Source organism: Hyla sarda, chromosome 11 (assembly GCF_029499605.1).
Source record: "Hyla sarda isolate aHylSar1 chromosome 11, aHylSar1.hap1, whole genome shotgun sequence".
Classification (NCBI taxonomy): domain Eukaryota; kingdom Metazoa; phylum Chordata; class Amphibia; order Anura; family Hylidae; genus Hyla; species Hyla sarda.
Window position 1 is genome coordinate 30,833,731 of NC_079199.1, and position 15,889 is coordinate 30,849,619.

General features: G+C 43.8%; 1 protein-coding gene across 3 annotated transcripts in view; it reads right to left on the minus strand.

Annotated features, from left to right (window-relative positions):
* RGS6 (regulator of G protein signaling 6) overlaps positions 1 to 15,889 on the minus strand; it is a 536,396-nt gene that overhangs the window by 473,045 nt on the left and 47,462 nt on the right. Inside the window, exon 1 of one of the 3 annotated variants that reach the window (XM_056545775.1) lies at positions 5,951 to 6,055. The exons of the other annotated variants lie outside the window; for them this stretch is intronic. The gene's annotated coding sequence lies outside the window, so the exon portion shown is untranslated. Of the gene's footprint in view, positions 1 to 5,950; positions 6,056 to 15,889 lie in introns of those variants that run through there. 3 annotated transcript variants of the gene reach the window in all.

A 15,889-nucleotide genomic window follows, 5' to 3' on the forward strand; every position in this document is an offset into this window, starting at 1 on the left:
TACAAAAGTAGGTGCATTAGTGCATCAGGTTCCAGAACCTAACCATAGCCATATAATTGTAGTAAAATAAGAATAACATAAGAATAAGGAAATCTAGCGTATTATATCTTAAAACATCTGTGGGGCCGTCAAGTCACGAATTGAAGCCATAGAACATTGGGTAGATATGGAGGAGCACCAGGGTCTCCATACTTTTTTCAAACTTAGTCGGGCAATTCCTATGTCTATTGACCACTTTAGAAAACGGGATAACAGAATTAACCAACTTCTCCCACTTGGGGGTCGAGGATCCCCCAGTGATAAGCAATCACCTTTCTGGCCATAAATAGGAACTCCCTGAGGAACGTTCGTACATGATGGGGCCACACCTCCACATCCAGGATACCGAAGAGACAAACTAGGGGATCAGCCGGGATCAGTGGGGCCACTATAGAATTTAGCAATTGCAGGACTCCCCCCGCCAAAAAAAGGATGCCACATAGGAACAATCTCAAATAAGGTGCAAAAAGTCTGCCCTAGGGGTGGAGCATCTGTGGCATGCCTCCGAGGATGGAAACCAGGCCTCTGGGACCCTGTGAGCTTAGCACTCCAATCAGTGGATAGGCGTAGATTGGAGGACTGCCATCTGAGATTAACAGCATGGCGCAATTTATAAAATGTTTCCCTGGGACCCCAAACTTAGTCTAGAGTTGTAGAAAGGAGCACAGAACATTGTCAGTAAAAAGGTGTTCCAGTAAAATAGCCCCATAGCCCGTCCAAAAGTTGGAATCCGGAGAACCCATGAGGAGAGAGAGATGTGGGTTGTGCCAAAGAGGAAGGTCCACAGGGACATAAGCAAATGAATAGATCTGCTTGGTGGCCTTCCACACCTGGACAGCTAGTTTGTGCAGAGGGAGCAAGTCTCCCGCTGGGGGACCCTCTAACAGTGGGCGAAGGGAGGGGAGCTACACATATCTAGCCAGCGTACACTCCGCCGTTCGCAGGGGATCAGGGAGCACCCAGTGTCGCAAGTACCTGAGTTGGCCAGCTAAATAATAGAGATGAAGGTCCGACAGGGCTGCCCCTGCCGCCAATTTAGGGCGCTAAAAGGTAGACCACTTAAACGTATGCCTATTCGGACCCCAGATAAAGGGAGCAAATAGTGAGTGCAGAGTGAGAAAAAAGGATTTAGGCACAGGTACCGTTGAGTGCTCCAAGATATATAAACATTTTGGGAGGATAATCAGCTTAATAAAACTAATGCGACTCGCCACTGCCAGAGGGAGAGAACTCAACAATTTGAACTTACCTTGTATATAGGACAATAGGGGCATAACATTAATGGCAAGATCACGCAGGGAGTCCCTATTAGGGTGCATTCCCACGTGGTGTATTTTGCTGCGTATTTGGTGCTGCATATTTTCCTACCCATTGCCTTCAACAGAGAAAATAAAATACACAGCAGCAAATACGCCGTGCGGGAATGTACCCTTAATGTAAATTCCCAGGTATTTAATTGTGGAGACCACCGGCAGACCACACACTACTGAAGTCCGAGGAGAGCCCAAGAGCGGCATAAATGCAGATTTGGACCGGTTTATACACAGTCCTGAGAAACTACCAAATCTTTCAAGCAATTGTATAGAGTAGGGAAGCATCTCCTCAGGGCGGGACATGAATAGGACCATATAATCAGCATAGAGACCTATACGCTCCTCCCCACCCCCAAGGGACATACCCGTGTAGAATGTATCCTGCCTAATGAGCAGGGCCAGGGGCTCCACTGCCACCGCAAAAAGAAGCGGAGACAGCGGGCACCCCTGACACGTGCCCCTCCCCAGAGCAAAGGGCTGTGAACATATACCATTAATCAGAACCTGAGCTCGAGGATCCTTATACAAGATGGATACCCAGCACCTAAAATTATCCCCAAACTCAAACCGATCAAGAACTGCAGAAAGGTACCCCCTTTTAACTGAGTCAAAAGCCTTGGCCGTATCAAGTGCAGCCAAGGCCCAGTCTCCATGATAAGCTACCCCCACCTGGACAGCCACTTGCACTCTCCTAATATTGTCTGAGGTGGATAATGGAGAGGATCACGTGATTTAGGTGGTTGGCCAAAACTTTAGCTATGAGTTTATAATCCAGATTCAATAATTAGATTGGGCGATAAGAACCACAATCAGTAGGATCCTTGTCCGGTTTCAATAAGACTACAATAGTAGCATCGTACAAGGAAGGAGGAAAATCCCCCTCCCTAAATGCCACAGTGTACATGTTGAGAAGCGCGGGAAGGAGTATTTCAGAGTACCTAAGATAAACCTCCAGGGCGAAGACCATCTGGTCCAGAAGATTTACCTTTGGCCATGTCAGCAATAGCATCCTGCAACTCAAGTAGAGTAAGAGGGGAATTTAACAATTCACGTTGATCTGCTATGAGAGCAGGAATATCAATGGTGTCCCGGTAGGTGTGTAATTGGGCCAAACTGTAGTGCGCCCTAGACGTATATAGAACTGCATAAAAGGAGGAGAACCAGCCGGCTATGTCAGAGCTGTCAATCAAGATAGAGCCATCTAAAGCCCGAATTTTAAGAATGGGCGGAGCAGCAGAGTACTGCTGCACCAAATGGGCTAGTAATTTACCGGACTGATTCCCATGTTCAAAGTAAAATTGTTTCGTGAAAAATAGTTTTCTATTCATCTTCTCATTTAAATGCATCATGTAAATGCATCATGTAAAGGCGGCCCATAGACAGCCACGCCTGTTTGTTCGTTTCAGAAGGATCTAAAACCTCTCCTCCAACTCCAAACACTTGCTGGCCAACTCCACCTCTTGCCTAGAGGTGTCCCTTTTAAGAAAAGAAATAGTGGAACGAAGGCATCCACGTAGGTATGCCTTCAAAGTTTCTCACACCATATAAGGCGAACCCTCAAGCAGATGATGTTGTAAGAATACGGACAATTGGTCCAGGATCCTATCTGACTCACCAATAAGGTCTAACCATAAGGGGTGAATCTTCCTCCGCCTGGGGCCTACAGAGTTTGACACTAGAAGAGTCGCACACGGGGGATTGATCCGAGATGGCTCTAGGTTCATAGGTGACCTGTTTTACCTAGGTATAACAAAGGGCATTTCCAAGGGCCAAGTCTATACGTGAGAGGGCATTCCTACCAATAGTGAAGCATGAGTCGGTAAGCGTCAAGCCACCCCACCTCCTTCAAAAGTGAGGAGAGTGGAGATAACCGAGGCCTGACCCCCAGAGTTATGCCTATCTAGCAGTGTGTCCGGTACCAAATTGAAACCACCCATTCAAATAGTGCAAGCATTAGGGTAACCAGCAGCAAAGGCAATAGCTCGATGAACAATATCTAGATAGCTGGAGTAGGAATATACAAAAAAAGGAGCGCATGAGCATTGAGCATACATAAAAACAAACCGGCAATATGAGGCTCTTTGCAAACCGCAGTGGGCTCCCATCTAACATATCTGTGGACCAGGACAGACACCCCTCCGGAGAAGGAGGTATGAAAGGTATGTTGAGACCATTGCACCCAAGACCTAGACTGTAAGTGGGCCCTGTCTGGAGTCATATGGGTCTCCTGCAGAGTGATTAAGTCTATGCATCTGTGTAAAGACCAACAGCCTCTTTTTAGGTGACCCAAGATCCCTCACATTCCAAAAAGTACCTTTTTAAAGACGCCATACTTCAATATCAGCAGGTACAGATAACATGAAGGCTGTGGCAGCATATAAACCAGTAGACACTAGTGACAAAAATAAAGAGAGCATGCCACATTAGTTAAATAGCAAAATGAGCAGATACCAATGAGGACCTACAAACCAGTGTACCTTCCAGATAATGAATAAGAAGGACAAACTAACAGAGTTCAACAGTGAAGTACATACAGACTCTCTGTGGCTATGGCGCCATCTAGTGGGGAGAGGAGTTAATTGCATGTAAGAACGTGCTTCACAAACTAAGTAGAAAGAAGAAAAGCCAAGAGGTAAAGTAGCTAAAAAAAAGGGAGGAGAAGGGATGTAAAAGGGATAGAAGAAAAGAGAAGAGGAGGAAAGCAGAGAGCCAAAGTGAGGAGAATTTGAGCTGAGTGAGAGAAACCGGGATAGGGTAGAAGGGGAAAGAATAGGGAGGAGGGGGGAAGAAGAAGCAGCTAAGGAGAAGGAAGAAGGGGAGTATATAGGATGTAAATATAAAAGAAAGCCAGAGGACACCCCTGGAGGAGAGAAGAAATAAAGAAAAGTAAGGGATGAACCAGAGGAGAAATAGCAAAAGGGATTACCAGAGAATACAAGCAGCAAAAAAGAACATGTAAGGAGAATCTAAGCAAGCAGGGATATAAGATAACTGCAGCAAGAACAGAGTCCTGGCCTGGAGGGCCAGAAAAGGCAGTTGTACCCATATACATTGTCCCAGAGGTAAGACAGTCTGAGGATGAAGGTGAGGGCATATAGCATCTATAACACCGCAGCCATAGCAAAGTTCATATCAACAGACGAGGGTCAGCAGATGAGACATGCAGTGAACTTAGAAGGCATTAAGGAGTCACTGGTGAGCCAGCCAGTCCAAGGTCAGTTGACACGGCGCTGGCGTTGGCGCCAGCCATCAGCCTCCGGGAGGGGGGAGGGGGGTAGAAAAGAACATGGCTTGATCTCTGTCCACTACCGGCAGCCTGGCAGGGTAGACCATAGAGTAAGCAATCCCTTTTGTTGTGCAGGCGGCCCTTGACTGCAGCAAACATAGCCCTGTGTCATTGTAAGTCAGGAAATATTGACACCTGGGTATTGTCATGGCGTATCTCAGGGAGTCTTCATGCCGAGCATAGAACCAAGTCCCCGTCATTACAGTTTAGAAGTCTGGCCAGCAGTGGTTTCAGTGGGGCGCCAGGTATGGGAGGTCTCGCCGGGACGCGATGCGCCCTCTCCACCGCAAACGAAGGAGAAAAGTCCACATGCGGGAACAGGTCTTTCAGCCAGCTTTCCACAAATGCGCTGGGGCTTTGCTCCTCTGCACGCTCAGGCTTGCCTATAATTCTGATATTGTTGTGGTGCAGTCTTTTCGCTAAATCAGGAGTACTTAACCACTTTTAGTAGGGGTCTGCTTATCCAGGTCTGCAATTCAGTGAAGGTTCAAGCTACATGCTAAGACCTGGTTCTCGCCTAGTGTCCGCAGTGGCATGCCAGAAATAGGTGCTGCCTGTTGTAAAACATTGTCATAATTGTTCTCCAACTGTCACACACTCTGCCCCTGAATATAATACTACCACATGCTGTGTACCTAAATATAATGCTGTTAAACACCATGCCCGTGATATAACACTGCCCTTAACTCTGTTTCTGAGTATAATACTGGCATTTAAGCCTACCCCCTATAAGAACTGTGCTACAATGCCCCCCCCCCCATATGAACTGTGCCATGATCCCTCTCCCCCCCCCCCATATAAACTATGCCACTATGCCTGCCCCCCCCCCCCCCCAAATGTGAACTCTCCAGCTGTTGCAAAACTACAACTCCCATCATGCAGACAGAAGAGTATGATGTGAGCTGTAGTTGTGCAACAACAGTAGAGTTAAAGGTAGGGAAATACCTGTAATACACTTATTTCCAGACTGGGAGCAAAAATAGGCTTGGCTATATTAGACTATGCAGCCCATTTTTTTTTTTTTATTATTTTTTTTTTTTACAGTGGGGGTCGCAGCAGTCAGACACCCATTAAAATAAAATGGGCTGCATACTCTAAAATCACCTCGGTTTAAGTGGCTCTCCAGCTGTTGCAAAGTTACAACTCCCATCATGCATGCAAAGATTCAGGCATTATGGGAGTTGTAGTTTTGTAACAGTTGAACAGCCACAGATTGGGGTACGTTGTCACCCATCATCACTGCAGAAATGACAAGTGACTCCAGCTTGGATGGGGCGCCGTCAGAAGAATACACAATTGTATAATGACTCACGGGAGACGTCTTCTCTGTTGTCTTTACTTTTTTTCTTCATCTGGTCCTTGTCGTCTTTCAGCTCCATTTTCCTCTGCAGAGTCTGACACCCGGACATCATTGGTTACTTTGTTAGTAGATCCTCATCCTCTATATGACAACAATAATCATTATAACCCTGTAAGACAACATGACCCCTAAAATAATACTGCCAGACACTGTTTCCTCTGTTTATCAGAATCCCACCCATGTACTCCCCCCCCCCCCCCCCCCAGACACATTTTTCCCCTCCTCCTGCAGACCCCTAAGGGCTTCTTCACACTGTGGACATTTAGTTGGAGGAATGGCTGCTTGCTGCAGACACCACTGAAGCCATTGGCTGAAGAAATGTACAGATGTGCGCTCTCTCTATAGATGACAATGCAGTCCGGTGGAATTCCACCTGCTAAATGGACATCCACCTAAAGAACGAACATGTTCGTTCTTTGGATGTACGTCCATTTTGGTGGAGGAATTCCACTGTGGTGATTCCACAGTATGCACATATATGTGGTTGGGTCCCCTCAGTCCTCCTGCAGACTTCTCTACCCCCCCCAAGGCCCATGCATCATTTATCCTTACAATTCCCCCCCCCCCCCCCCTCAGGCCCCCCTGTCCCTTTCTGCCTTAACACTCCCCACCAGCATCATTAATCTACCCCCCCCCCCAAAGACCCCTGTATCATTCATCCTCTCTCCCCCCCCCCCAAGACCCCAGCATCTTTCATCTCCCCCCCCCCAAAGACCCCAGCATCATTCATCCCCCCCCCAAGACCCCTGCATCCTTCAAACCCCCCCCCCAAAGACCCCTGCATCATTCAACCCCCCCAAGACCCCTGCATCATTCATCCCCCCCCCCAAAACCCCTGCATCATTCATCCCCCCAAGACCCCTGCATCATTCATCTCCCCTCCCCCCTCCCCCGAGACCCCTGCATCATTCATCTCCCCCCCCCCCCCCCCAAGACCCCCGCATCAATCTCCCCCCAATCCCCCTGCATCATTCATGTTTTTTGATTCGTGCTGCATTTTTGTGAAAAACTCCAAAATATTGTGAAAAATGTGAAAATTTCTGACTTTTTTTTTTTTATCTTTTTTTTTTGGCATTCACTGTATGGTAAAAATTATGCGGATCAGTACGATCATGGCGATACCCATTTTATATAGCTTTTTTTGTTCTTTTTCCTTTTCTCAACAAAATCCTTTTCTACCCTTTTTTTGTGTTATGTTCTGACAGCCATAACTTTGTTTTTGTCCAACTGCATTGTGTGGGGGCTTACTTTCTGCGGGACAAGCTGTACTTTTTATTGATACCATTTTTGTGATTCATGATACCTTTTTAAATCTTCTTTTATTTCACATTTTGGACCAAATTTGCGTACATTTTTTTTTTGCATTTTTGTTCGTATCTTTTTATTTCATTTACTTTTTTTTTTTTTACAGCGTTCACCATGTGGGACAAATACCATGATCGTTTTATTGTACAAGTCATTGCAGACAAGGCAATACTTCTTATGTATAGGTTTGGGCTTTTCTTCTTCTTTTTGGGGGGGGGGGGGGAGGGATGATAATACAAGGTTTTATTGGGAAAGGGCCATTCATTTGTTTATTTTTTTACACTTTATTAAAAAAAACAGGCCTGGCCCCCTCGTGACATCACGCCCGCCCCCTCTACCAAAGTATAAGGGAAGGGGGAGTGACAGCGGTCGCGCCCCCTTCCAATAGACTTCCGTTGAGGGGGCAGGCATGACGTCAAAAGGGGGCCGGGGGTGACGTCACGCACGGCGGCCGCGAACACGGAAGCCCGCACACAGCGTTCGGAGTAATGAACTTCCGGACGCTGCGTGCGGAGCTCCGAAAGCCAGGGCAGTGCACAACCCCTTTAAAGGACATCTGCAGCAAGAGACAACTTATCCCCTATCCACAGGATAAGGGCTAAGTGTCTGATCACGGGCCCCCACATTGCTGCTCTATGTGAGCGGCTAATGCACGTAGCATCGACCTCTCTAAGGTCGACGGTATGCCCCCATACAGTTCTATGGGAGAGGCAGGGAGGCACAAATGCTGTCTCCCCGCCTCTCCCATAGAGATAAATGGAGGTGGCGTGTTGGCCGCGAAGTCACGCTGCGGCCGGCACGCCTCCAGTGCACTCACTATTTTACATTGTAGCAGAGGGTCATATCTTCAATGTTGTCACACAGAAATGTGAAACATGTACTCAATAATGTGAGATACTGTACATCCAGTCACTGACAGGTACACAAAAGTAAAAAAATAAAATTAAAAAGACAGACTGGAAACCATCCCTCATGCAAGTGATCATGCAAAACACTTGTCAAGATTTCAATACAAAATATATCTAAGATCACAGTATCCAAGGAGGCTCAAAATAGTGCTTATAGGCTGTGTTAATTTTTTGATTCCCATAAACATGTGATGTTTCAGCAGAAGTTGATCAAGGCAACTTTTATTGAAACGCAACATGTTTATGGGTAACAAATAAAAAATTACTATCCTCACTATTCTGAGTCTTCTTGCATGTTGTCATATTGCATATATATTTTGCAGTAACTCACAGGCGACGTCTTCGACATGTAATGTTTTAGTATGTGTGCTGTTAATCTACCCAGCCAAAGCTGTGCAAATATTTTCCGCTACCAGACTAGTGGAACAGAATCGAGTGGATTTTAAAGTGCTGTTACATGAGTTGAAATATTGCTTAATGATGAAACTTGTCCTTGGCGGGATCAGAATATGTTAAACCATATAGACAAACAGATGATCCCCAGGGGTGGCCGTCCCCACAGCAGTTTTCTCCAGTAAGTCCGTGGAAGAATGGAACGACTGGCTAAGCAGGAATATGACAACGAAGGAGGGGGGGGGGGCATGATCGACAGCGGCGGAACCCCTGCAGTCAGGCATCTTATCCCCTATCCATTGGATAGGGGATAAGATGTCTAAGTGCCGGAGTACCCCTTTAACGTTGCACCCACTAATACTTTCAATTTGTTCACATTATGTGATATCAACAAATATGTACGTAATTTAACCATAAAGAGACATTTCTTTGAATCAGAAAATGAGTCAAAATGTGTTGATACTTGTAATGTTTCTTACATGTCTTACACTGTTAATTAGTTAACCCCTTCATGACCCTGGGTTTTTCCATTTTTGCACTTTTGTTTTTTCCTCCTTACCTTTAAAAAACCATAACTTTGTAATAATTTTACACCTAAAAATCCATATGATGCCTTATTTTTGTACGACTAATTCTACTTTGTAATAACATCAGTCATTTTACCCAAAAATCTATGGCGAAACGGAAAAAAAATCATTGTGCGACAAAATTGAAGAAAAAACACCATTTTGTAAATTTGTGGGCTTCCGTTTCTACGCAGTACATTTTTCGGCAAAAATGACACCCTCCCTTTATTCTGTAGGTCCATATGATTAAAATTATACCCTACTTATATAGGTTTGATTTTGTCGTACTTCTGGAAAAAAACAAAATTTTTCCGCGTACGGGGCGGTATGAGGGCTCATTTTTTGCGGTGTGATCTGAATTTTTTAGCGGTACCATTTTTGTATTGATCGGACTTTTTGATCGCTTTTTATTCATTTTTTCATGATTTAAAAAGTGACCAAAAATACGCTATTTTTGACTTTGGAATTTTTTTACGCGTACGCCATTAACCGTGCAACTTAATTAATTATATATTTTTATAATTCAGGCATTTCCTCACATGGCGATACCACATATGCATAGACTTGCATTGAGGGGGCGTGGTGTGACGTCACGAGGGGGCGTAACAGTGACGTCACACCACGCCCCCTCAATGCAAGTCTATGGGAGGGACCACGCCCCCTCCGATAGACTTGCATTGAGGGGGCGTGATGTGACATCATAATGGGGCGTGGCAGTGACGTCACAACCCCCTGCCACCTGCTTCAAGCGTTCAGAACAAAATGTTCCGAATGCTGGGACAACGGAGTACCCCTTTAAGTATGGATTTTGCCGAACAGCAGGCAGTTTTGTCCCTCCATAAATTAATGGCATCGGACACACAACCTGCCACAATAAAAATCAATGTAAAACATACAAATAAAAATCCATTCTTTTATCCTCTGCACTCCCATACAGGGCTGCCATCAGAAATCGTGGGGCCCCTTACACAACGCAAGACCTGGGCCCCCAGTGGCCCAGCCCCAAATCTGCCCCAGGGCCCGCCATGCAGTTTTATTGCACCAATATATAAGGCAAAATATTGCCATCACACATAATACCAGTATAAAAGGAGGGATATTATCACCATACATATTACCATCATACTGTTACTGACCAAATCCTGTATTCTGAAACCAATATTACCAATAATACCAGTATACAAGGAGGAATATTATCACCATACATATTACCATCATACTGTTACTGATCAAGTCTGTATACTAAAATCAATCATACCTTTTTGAACAAAAATCAGCATGCTTAAAATTCTTCTCTTCTGACCCCTATAACTTTGTTAGATTTTGTGGTAAATGGGAATGTATGAGGGCTTATTTTTTTTGCGCTGTGATCTGTAGTTTATCTAGGTACCATTTTTGTCATAATGGGACTTTTTGATCGCTTTTTATAAATTTTTTTTTTATGGAGGCCAAAAATTTGGATTTTGGACTTTGGTATGTTTTTTACGCTTATGCCATTGGCCGTGTGGTTTAATGTAATATATTGTAATTTAATGTAATATATTGTTTAGACATTTATGCAGACCGTGATAACACAAAAGTATATATTTATTTTCGTTTACAAAGTTTTATTTGAAAAGGGGGTGATTCAGACTTTTATTAGGGAAGGGGCTTATTCACATGTGTTACGATTTCCTGCATTTAGACGTGTAAACAACTTTCATCGCGGCATCTAAAGGGTTAATGCCGTACATCTGCCTGATCGTGATGTCCGGCATTAGCCGTGGGTCCTGGCTGCTGAGAGCAGACAGGACCCACTGGGTATGAAGAACGCTAAGCACCTGAGCTTGCTTCAAACTGCATCCTTAAGGGGTTATGCAATAAAATGTATATTTAGTTGGTCGGTATTGCTTTATATAGTTTAGGTAGGCCCTTCTGTTAACAGGGGCAACTATTAACAGACAGGCATACCCAAACTATATAGGGGCAACTATTAACAGACGGGCATACCCAAACTATATAGGGGCAACTATTAACAGACGGGCCTACCCAAACTATATGGGGGCCCGATATAGTTTCGGTAGGCCCCTCCGTTAATAGTGGCCCCCAGACATTTGTTGTCTTCATCTGCCTTCCACTGCAATTTAATATTTCTGCCTCTTTTGGGGTGCTCCTCTCTTCTCCTGGTGACTGCTTCTCCCTGCTGTGCTTGGGTCCTCTGGGCTCAAACAGACATCCCATCGCTAGGTGACCTCAGGCAGGCATCAGCATGCATAGTGCAGTGTTTTTTTTAAGTTTTATTAGTATCAGTATTGTTTTACATACATCTTAGCAATGTCTATAATCTGCATTATAAGTCATGCAAGGGGAAAAAAACTAAAACAAGAAAAGGAAAAAGGAAAAAAGAAAAAGAAAAAAAAAAGGAAAAAATTAATAAATCAATAAATTGCCTTCTCTACTTTCTGATCCATTCTCTCACCTATACTCTCTCTCTCTCTTTCTCTTTCCAGCCTCTTTTCTTTCCTTAAAGCTTCTCAATCCGTCCCTCCCTCCTCTTCCGATACTAAAGCTGATAATTTGTTACTTAGTTGTTCCCATATTTGTGTTTCTTTCTTAACCCCATCTGAGCTACTCAACCGCCTCAATCTCAACCACTCCATTGTGCCTACATATTTAAGGGAATTTATTATTTCTTTTAGCGAAGGGGTCTCCTGGGACTTCCATCTTTTAGCTATTGCCAGACGAGTTATAGATAGTATATGAAATATTGCTATTTGTTTAAAGAGTGGTAATTTATCTAATCTTAATGATAGCAGAGCTACTTCTGGTCCCCATGGTATTTCTTTTAATAGTTTCCCCAATTAATCCCAAATCTCTCGCCAAACTCGACATATGGGTTTACAGTTCCACCATATATGCAATAAAGACCCCTCTTCCACTCCATACCTCCAGCACAAATCTGAAGTCCCAAGTCCCATTTTCACCATTCGTTGTGGAGTAAAGTACCAACGGTAGAGTAATTTACGGGACACTTCAAAGTGTGCTACACAATGTGAGACTTTGGTTGGGAGAGAGAAGGACGGTGACCATATTTCTAAAGGTATCTCCATACCTAAGTCCTTCATCCAGTCTTATTGAAATTTAGTTAAGCCCTGTGGTTTATATTGAAGGTTTTATAAGCTAGTGAGATTCCCCCTTATTCCTCCCCGGATTGGAGAACACTATCCCAAAAGATAAAGAAGGGGCCTTCTCCTTAAATTTAAATGTGCTAATTAAGTGGCGCAACTGTAAATATTTAAAAAATTCTCTACTAGGGAGCTTATATTTAACACTAATCTTCTCAAAGGGCAGGAATATGTTATCTTGACTCGGGGATTAATTGCTGTACTACCTCCATTGTTATATTTTCATACTTAATCACATCACGCCGCTTACTTACATTCGTTCTTATCCAAATTTTCATACTTGCTAAAGCTGTTGGACTGGTTGTGGGAATTATTTTGCCCTGTATAGCAATAATCCACAGGGCAGTTCTTAGTGATGAGGTTCTTGTCATACATGCTTCTGCCTCAACCCATTTCAATATATGATCATTATGCCACCATCTATGTAATTGCATAAGATGAATTGCCTGGTAATATGTTCCAAGATCCGGGCAGCCCAATCCCCCCTGATCTGTCGGTCTACATAAGGTTTTAAAAGCTACTCTAGTTGGTTTGTTTTTTTGCAATAAATGTAATCAAAGTGGATTGCAGTTTTTTTATTACTGTTTGTGGGACTTCTAGGGACAGATTTGAGAAGATATATATAGAATTTTAGGGAGTAATACCTTCTTATTTACTGCAAAAAAGTTTAATTTGTTTCTGAAGGCATTCTATATTAAACATCACTGTTTGTACTGGGGAGATCATATGTCTGATTCCTAAATACATCAGTGATGATTCCTTCCACATAAAGGGGTACTTCTGCTCCAGTTCCTTTCTCTCGTCAGGGGCCATCACCACCGGGAGTACCACTGTTTTTGACAAATTCAATTTATAACTGATCTCACTAAACTGGTTCAACAATGGCATCACCGACTCCAATGAGTCTTTAGGGTTTACTATAGTAAGAATCACATCGTCGGCGAATAAGCCCACCTTGTGTTCTACTAACCCTATAGGGATGCCCCCGATCTCTGTAGTTTCCCGAATAGCCTGAGCAAATGGCTCCATCATTAAAACAAATATAGTAGGTGACAGGGGGCATCCCTGTCGTGTCCCATTTGATATGGAAAAAAATCTAGACAGGGCCCCCCCTGCGCTCACTCTTGCTGAGGGCGAACTATACAGAGCCATGATGGCATCCACCATAGCTCGGGGTATATCAAACCTCTCCAATACCATCCTCAAATACAGCCAGTTTATGCGGTCGAATGCCTTCTCCGCATCCAGTGCAAGGAACAGAGAAGGCATCCGACCGAACCTCGCTGCCGAGTTCACATTAAGGGTCCTTCTAGTTCCATCAGCTGACTGACGCCCCCTGACAAATCCCACCTGATCTGCTCCTATCAAGTTTGGTGGGACCTGCTCCAACCTGGATGCCAAGATCTTTGAGTATAATTTAAGGTGTGTATTTAGGAGTGATATAGGGCGGAAATGGGCAGGGGACGTCAACTCTTTCCCCTCTTTGGGGATTGCCACTATAGTGGCCTGTAGCATTTCACTTGGGGCCTTCCCTGTTTCAAATATATTATTAAATAAATCTACTAAATAAGGAGCTATACAGTTTCCGAAAATTCTATAAAATTCATTAATTAGCCCGTCTGGCCCCGGAGCTTTTGCTGTTTTAAGGGTTTTTATAGCTTTTCTAACCTCTTCCAATGTAACTGGCTGATCTAATGTCTTCTTCTGAATTTCTGTAGGTAAAGGAAGGTCCAGTCTAGACAGAAATGAAGCTATTACTGTTCTAGATGGGTGTACCATTGAATGATCTGTTCTTGGTAATATAGTGCCTCATAATAATTTGCAAATTCATCTGCTATTACCTTAGGGTCCTGCACTCTTACTCCCGTAGGTAGTTCCAGATAATGAATGCCCTTCTGAGAGATTTTATTTATTTGTTTTGCAAGATAGGAGCCCGGTCTATTAGCCAACCAATAGTGTTTTACTTTCAGCTTTTCCAGTGCTAAGTTAAATTTCTATAAATCAAGCTGGTGTAATTCTGTTGTGAGATAAGTGATTTGTGCTGCTGTATGATGGTTAAAGTTATTTTTGTTTTGTTTATGTATTTCCGCAAATTCCATCATAATTTGTGTCCTTATTTCTATCCTGTTTATTTTATCATGTTTTCCGTTTATCTAATATCTGGTTTATGTACTGTTTGTTAATGCACTATATTCTGCTCTGTTTGCCTGTTTATATTCTTACCCTGTTAGTATTTGTATCCTGTTTGGTATTTCTGGTTGTCTAGTAGTTTTCCGTTTTTGTTCTGGCCTGTGACTATGTATATTATGTGTTTTTACGCCACTGCACTTTAGCGCAGGAAGGGACCGGCGCCCAGTTGTCAATCCATCGTTTAGGGTGGATGGGCAAGTAGGCAGGGAGAGCGGTTTTAGGGTCAGTTTAGGACTCATCTCCCTGTCCCCCTGGTCAGTCCCTGACAGAAAAACCAACCCAAACCACTTGCTCTGGTGCCACTTTCCATGTTCCTGATTCCGTTTTCAAGTGAACCAGATGCAAGGACATCTTCGGCCTGTCTGCTGCAGTATGGCGTTCCTCCATTCCTGAGCCAAGCATCTGCATCCAGATGGCAATCGTGGAGCCACTTGTTCGCCCAGGTATTTTTAGTAAAAATAATAATTCTGGTATGTTTTTATGCTTGTGTTGTGTTTTTTTAGAGGATCCGGTGGCCCCTCTTTAACCCCTTAATTACGCAGGTCGTAAATGTACGTCCTGGTGAGGTGGTACTTAACACACCAGGACGTATATTTACGTCCTATACATAACCGCGAGCATCGGAGCGATGCTTGGGTCATGCGCGACAGGTCGCTGCTGCTGATAGCAGCCAGGGACCCGCCGGTAATGGCAGACATCCGCGATCGTGCGGATGTCCACCATTAACCCCTCAGATCCCGTGATCAATACAGATCATGGCATCTGCAGAAGTGTGGCACTTAATGTGGACAATCGGATCGCCCACAGCACTGCCGCGGCGATCCGATCATCTGTAATGGTGAACGGAGGTCCCCTCACCTGCCTCCATCCATCTCCCAGCGTCTTCTGCTCTGGTCTGTGATCGAACAGACCATAGCAGAAGATAGCCGATAACACTGATCAGTGCTATGTCCTATGCATAGCACTGAACAGTATTAGCAATCAAATGATTGCTATTAATAGTCCCCTATGAGGACTATTAAAGTGCAATAATAAAAGTAAAAAAAGTGTTTCTTTTATCAACCTATTTGGTATCTCTGCATGCGTAAATATCCGAACTATTAAAATATAATGTTAATTGTCCCATACTTTGAACGGAGTGAACGTAAAAAAAAAGTCCAAAATTGCAGCTTTTTTATAATATTTTATTCCCCCCAAAAATTGATAAAAAATGTATTAAAAGTTTTTTATATATGCAAATGTGGTATCAAAAAAAATTACAAATCACGGCGCAAAAAAGGTTTAGGATTATGTTTGTTCGTTCTGCTCTGTCTGTTTTCACACTGTGTCTGAGTCTTGCTTGTACCCTGTGCTCTGTATTTTATA